Source organism: Mus caroli, chromosome 18, assembly GCF_900094665.2.
Source record: "Mus caroli chromosome 18, CAROLI_EIJ_v1.1, whole genome shotgun sequence".
Classification (NCBI taxonomy): Eukaryota; Metazoa; Chordata; class Mammalia; order Rodentia; family Muridae; genus Mus; species Mus caroli.
This window is the reverse complement of record NC_034587.1, coordinates 752,277-758,276: the sequence shown is the minus strand read 5'-3', so window position 1 is coordinate 758,276 and position 6,000 is coordinate 752,277.

Below are 6,000 nucleotides of genomic sequence, written 5' to 3'. Positions count from 1 at the left end.
GGATTGGCAGGATTAATATAGTCAAAATGCCTATCTTGCTGAAAGCAATATACAGATTCAATNCAATTCCCCTCAAAATTCCAACTCAATTCTTCACCAATTTAGAAAGGGCAATTTGAAAATTCATCTGGAATAACAAAAAACCTAGAATATCAAAAACTATTCTCAACAATAAAAGAACCTCTGGTGGAATCATCATGCCTTACATTAAGCTGTAGTACAGATCAAGGGTGATAAAAACTGCATGGTACTAGTACAGTGTCAGATAAGTAGATCAATGGAATAGAATTTAAGACCCAGAAATGAATTAACACACCTATGGTCATTTAATCTTTGACAAGGGAGCTTAAACCATCCAGTGGAAAAAAGACAGTATTTTCAACAAATGGGACTGTCACAACTGGCAGTTATCATGTAGAAGAATTCGAATTGATCCATTCTTATCTCCTTGTACAAAGCTCAAGTCTAAGTGGATCAAAGACCTCCACATAAGACCAGAGACACTGAAATTAATAGAAGAGAAAGTGGGGAAGAGCTTCGAAAACATGGGCACAGGGGGAAAATTCCTAAACAGAATAGCAATGGGTTGTGCTGTAAGATCAAGAATTGACAAATGGGATCTCATAAAATTGCAAAGCTTCTGTAAGGCAAAAGACACTGTCAATAAGACAGAAAGGCCACCAACAGATTGGGAAAGGATTTTTCCCAATCCTAAATCTGATAGGGGACTAATATCTAATATATACAAAGAGCTCAAGAAGATGGACTCCAGAAATTCAAATAACCCCATTAAAAATGGAGTACAGAGCTAAACAAAGAATTCTCAACTGAGGAATACCGAATGGCTGAGAAGCACCTGAAAAAATGTTCAACATCCTTGATCATCAGGAAAATGCAAATCAAAACAATCTTGAGATTCCATTTCACACCAGTCAGAATGGCTAAGATCAAAAATTCAGGTGACAGCAGATGCTGGAGAGGATGGGGAGAAAGAGGAAGGCTCCTACATTGCTGGTGGAATTGCAAGCTTGTACAACCACTCTGGAAGTCAGTCTGGAATTTCCTCAGAAAATTGGACATAATACTATGGGAAGATGCAGCAATACCCCTTCTGGGCATATACCCAGAAGAAGTTCCAACTGGTAATAAGAACACATGCTCCACTATGTTCATAGCAGCTCTATTTATAATAGCCTATTTATAATATTTATAAATATTAATATTTATAATAGCCTATTTATAATATTCTATTTATAATAGAAGCTGGAAAGAACCCAGATGTCCCTCAACAGAAGAATGGATACAGAAAATGTGGTACATTTACACAATGGAGTACTACTCAGCTATTAAAAACAATGAATTTATGAAATTCTTGGGCAAATGGATGTTTCTGGAGTATATCTTCCTTAGTGAGGTAACCCAATCACTAAAGAAGTAATTAGATATGCACTCACTGATAAGTGGATATTACCCCAGAAACACAGAACACCCAAGATACTATTTGCAAAACACAAGAAAATCAAGAAAGTAGAAGACCAATGGGTGGATACTTCATTCCTCCTTAGAATAGGGAACAAAATACCCATGAAAGGAGTTACAGAGACAAAGTTAGGAGCTAAGATGAAAGGATGGACTCTCCAGAGACTACCCCACCAGGGGATCCATCCCATCATCAGCCACCAAACCCAGACACTATTGCATATGCCAGCAAGATTTTGCTGAAGGGACCCTGGTATAGCTGTCTCATGTGAGGCTATGCCAGTGGCTGGCAAATACAGAAGTGGATGCTCACAGTCATCTTAAAATGGAACAGAGGGCCCCCAATGGAGAAGCTAGAGAAAGCACCTAAGGATCCTGCAGTGGTCTGCAACCCTATAGGTGGAACAGCAATAGGAACTAACCAGTACCCCCAGAGTTCATGTCTCTAGCTGCATATGTAGCAGAAGATGGCCTAGTCAGCCATCATTGGGAAGAGAGGCCCCTTATTATTGCAAACTTTATATGCCCCTGTACAGGGGAACACCAGTGCCAAGAAATGGGAGTGGGTGGGTAGGGGAGGACGGTGGGGGGATGGTATAGGGAACTTTTGGGATAGCATTTGAAATGTAAATAAAGAAAATATCTAATTAAAAAAAAAAAACTAATTGGATCTCTTTGCCCTAAATCATAGGGTTTTGGAACTCCACCCACAAAAGAAAGTGACCAATTGTTGTTAAGGATAGACCTGGAGTGCAAGAGGTCCTGAAGCTCCCTGATTTATAATAGCACAAACTGAACTCTCAGGGATAAACTCGGGGGCTGGACCATTCTAGGCACAGACAAGCAAGAAGGGGGACAGGCTTTTTGGGGGGGGGGTGATCTGGGCTATGAGTGCCTGTGCTCTCAACAGCTGCTGGCTCAGTTCTCAGCAGCTTGGCAATAGTAATTCCAGCCTGAGGTCAAATTCTATTGAAGTTGGCAATGCAAAGTAGGCTGCTATAGCTTGTGATAACCCCAGTATTTCCTTGGACTTCACTGCTATCCTGCTCTCCAACCTGGCATTGTGCCTTTAGAAGTTGACTCAACATCAGAATCACAAAGCAAAACAAATAAGTACTAGGTAAAAAGACAGTTGCCTTCACTACAGCTCCATGGCAGGGGGCCAGGTTCTCACACTCCTGCTTGCTCACAGCTGTACAGTGGCACCTCTGCGGTTATCTGCAGTCTTGCTCCCACTAAGCTGATTCTTTATGCACTGTTTGGAGCCAGCATCACATTAGCCCTTAGGTATTGGTTCTTGTAGTGATTATTACTGATGATAAGGAGGAGGATGGAAACCTGCCACTGAGTACCTTATTCCATGGAGCTTCACATAATAAACACCATGAAAAGAATCTGGTAACTCAGAATCCAAACTCAACCAAAACCCACATCTATTTTCAGAAAGGAGTCTTAAGAAACAAAACAAAACCAACCAGTATTTTACAATGAAAACTTTTTAAATTGATAGTCTTTATGCTGGCTAGTCTTATATCAGCTTGAAATAAGCAAGAGTCAACTTTGAAGAAGGAACCTCAATTGAGAAAATGCCTACTGTGGGTCAACCTGTGGAGGTTTTTTTTGTTTGTTTGTTGTTGTTGTTTTGACAAAGGAGGGCTTAGCTCCCTATAGTAGATTCTATCTCACACCTGGTGGTGCTGGGTGCTATAAGAAGCAAGCCCAGCAAGACCTGGGGAGAAAATCAGTAATTAGCACCTCTCGTGGCCTCTGCTTCAGTTCCTGCCTCAGGTTCCTGCCTTGAGTTTATGCCTTGACTCCTTTCCTGATGAACTATACATAGGACATGTAAGCTGAAGTAAACTTTTTCTTTCCCAAGTTGCTTTTGGTCGTGTGCTGTAGGCAGCTGATACCTAAAAGATGGCACCGGTTTCTGTGACTGTAAACAACACCACTGCGCAGGCGCTAGCCCGAATCTGGCACCAACCAACAACAACAACATTCAATTTAAAAATCCCTTACTTGGGACAATATGATAGTTCAATGAAATTTAGGTAGCCCGGAAGTCCAGGACAAAGCAGAAAGAATAAAATGAAGTGTACTTACCTAAGGGTCTATGTTGTATATTCATGCCTCTGTCATAACAAAAGTGAGAAAACCACAAATGTCTGTGGATGACTTGTGACTCATCTTCTATTTGATATTTAAATATAGTCATTAGTAGAGAACATAGGACACAAAGGATGCCAACTGGTGTCTCTTTTTCAGAATAGTGTCTTCAGATAAGGTTTCCCTCTAGGTCTCATCCTATCTATTTATAGAACCAGTGATCAGGGGGCGGGGGGGGGATATGTGTTGGGAGCAACCCTATTTAAATGTTAACTGCCTTGTCAGGCATAAGTGCTTACTCACAAAGTCTTGGCCTTAGTGGAAAACTACTAGCTTAGCTGAGATTTCTGCAGGGAAAGTTGGGGCCTCTGTAGGAAAGTATTACCCCCAGTGAAGAACAAAAAGCTATAGATCTTGTGGACAGGTATCTAGCAACCCATTCTGTTCTGTTTCTCCTGCTGAACTTTTACCTAGCCCATATCCTAGTTTTGGGAACAGGTGCATTCCCCCAGAAACAAAGCTATTCTGTGTCATCCCCCTCCCCATATCCTGCTTCTATAGGTATAAAACCTGCCTGAGAAAAATAAAATTTGTCAGCTTGATCAATCAGATTTGCTGTCCGTTCTTTGTGTTTCTTGTGTTCCCCTCTCCCTCCCCCCGCCCCCCCCCCCCCACACACACACATTCTCTCTACAGGTGGTTCCTCAGACCCTGTTTGACTGTGCTGCAGGTCAGGGCAGATATGTATTAGCATTCTCACACCACTCCATGGCCTGCAATGCTTGGAAGGATAGAAAGGATGTTGAATGATTTACATGAGCATAAATTGTTAACTATTTGTCCTGTTTTCTTTTGTTTGTTTTTAATAATTACATTGTCTCGTCAATATTTCTACAAAGCTGAGTGAAACCCTTACTCAGGGTGCATTAAAAAATTCATGAAGCACTATCATCTAATCATGTTTTATGAATGAATCTCTCCTCGGATTTTAGGTCATTTGTGCTTCTCATTCACCACTAGCCTCATTCCTAGAGATTTTATGAGTTGATGTGTAGTCCTTTGAGTACAAGATTAACATAAAAGCTCTTGGTATACCTATGTTTTTGTTCTACTTCGAAAATCAAGATCAGTTGGATTAAACTTTTAGTAGCTGAGTGAGGCAGGACTTAATCTGCTTCTTTGTTTTCTCTTGGTGCATACTTGTACCTGATGCTTTAGTTCTACAACTGGCATATTTGTGTAAGCCATCTGTGTTACCTTAATTTCTGTTACTGAGATAAAATAATCTTCCAAAAATCAATCCAGAAAATCAAGGCTTACAGTTCCAGGTTACAATACATTGCCATGGAGAAGTCAAGACAGAAACCTGAAGCAGCACAGGCAGAGTCAAGAGCAGAGAGCAAAAAATGAATTCATGCATGCCTGTTGGTTACCAGCCCTCTTTCTGCACTTTTATACAGTCCAGGACCCAAGTGTAAGGGATGGTGCTGCCCATAATGTGTGAATCTTCCCACTTCAACAAATCAAGATAATCTCCCAGAGACCTGCTGACAAGCCAACTCAATGGAGATGACCCCTTATGACACTCCTTCTAGGTGGTTCTAAACTGTGTCCTGTTTACAATTAGAATCAACCATCACACCATATTTAATTTTTCTAAAGATAACATCTATTTTTTTAGCACACACCTGAAGTTTGTCACAACCTGAAACACACAATCAGATATGGAGGAAAATTTGTTTCAAGCCCTGAAAGTTTTGTAAGGTTGTCTTCTGTGACATAATTAGGAGACAGCTCTTCTAGATGAATTTGTCACTGAAGTTGGACTTTTTAAAAACCATTTCAAGACAATATAGAACCTTGAAAACAGTATAGAGAAAGCTGATGTTGGCTAAATATGTCCAAAAGTATTTGCCTTCCATCTTTCCTTTTCAGAGTAGGACCTTAAATTATGACAGCTCATTGACACAGATTCTGGAGGCATAGATTGGACCAAGGTCACTGAGAGTGAAACTCTGCTTACACTACTCTTCACTTAACATTGTCTCTGCTTTCAGGATGGAAAGCAAAGCCCTCAATACACCCTGACAACCCTTGCAGTGAGCTCCTCTGTCTGCCTCTCCAGTGCCTTTACCTTATTTAACATTCCCTGCCACACAGCATTATTCTCTCTTGGCCTCCACTCCACCATGCCTTCTGCTTTGTTGATATTCTGCTTCTTAAGCAGCTTTTAAAGGTAAGCTAGCAAAGAAAGTTCACAGGAAAGAATTAATAGAATTTTTGCTTGGAGCAAATTTCCTGATGAACAGTGTTGGTGTCCCCTGTATTTCTCAGGGTGGCATTTTGTGAGTATATACTTCTGCACACAAGGTGGGGAAGTTGTACTCCCTGCACTCTGTGCCTGCCATGCAGAAT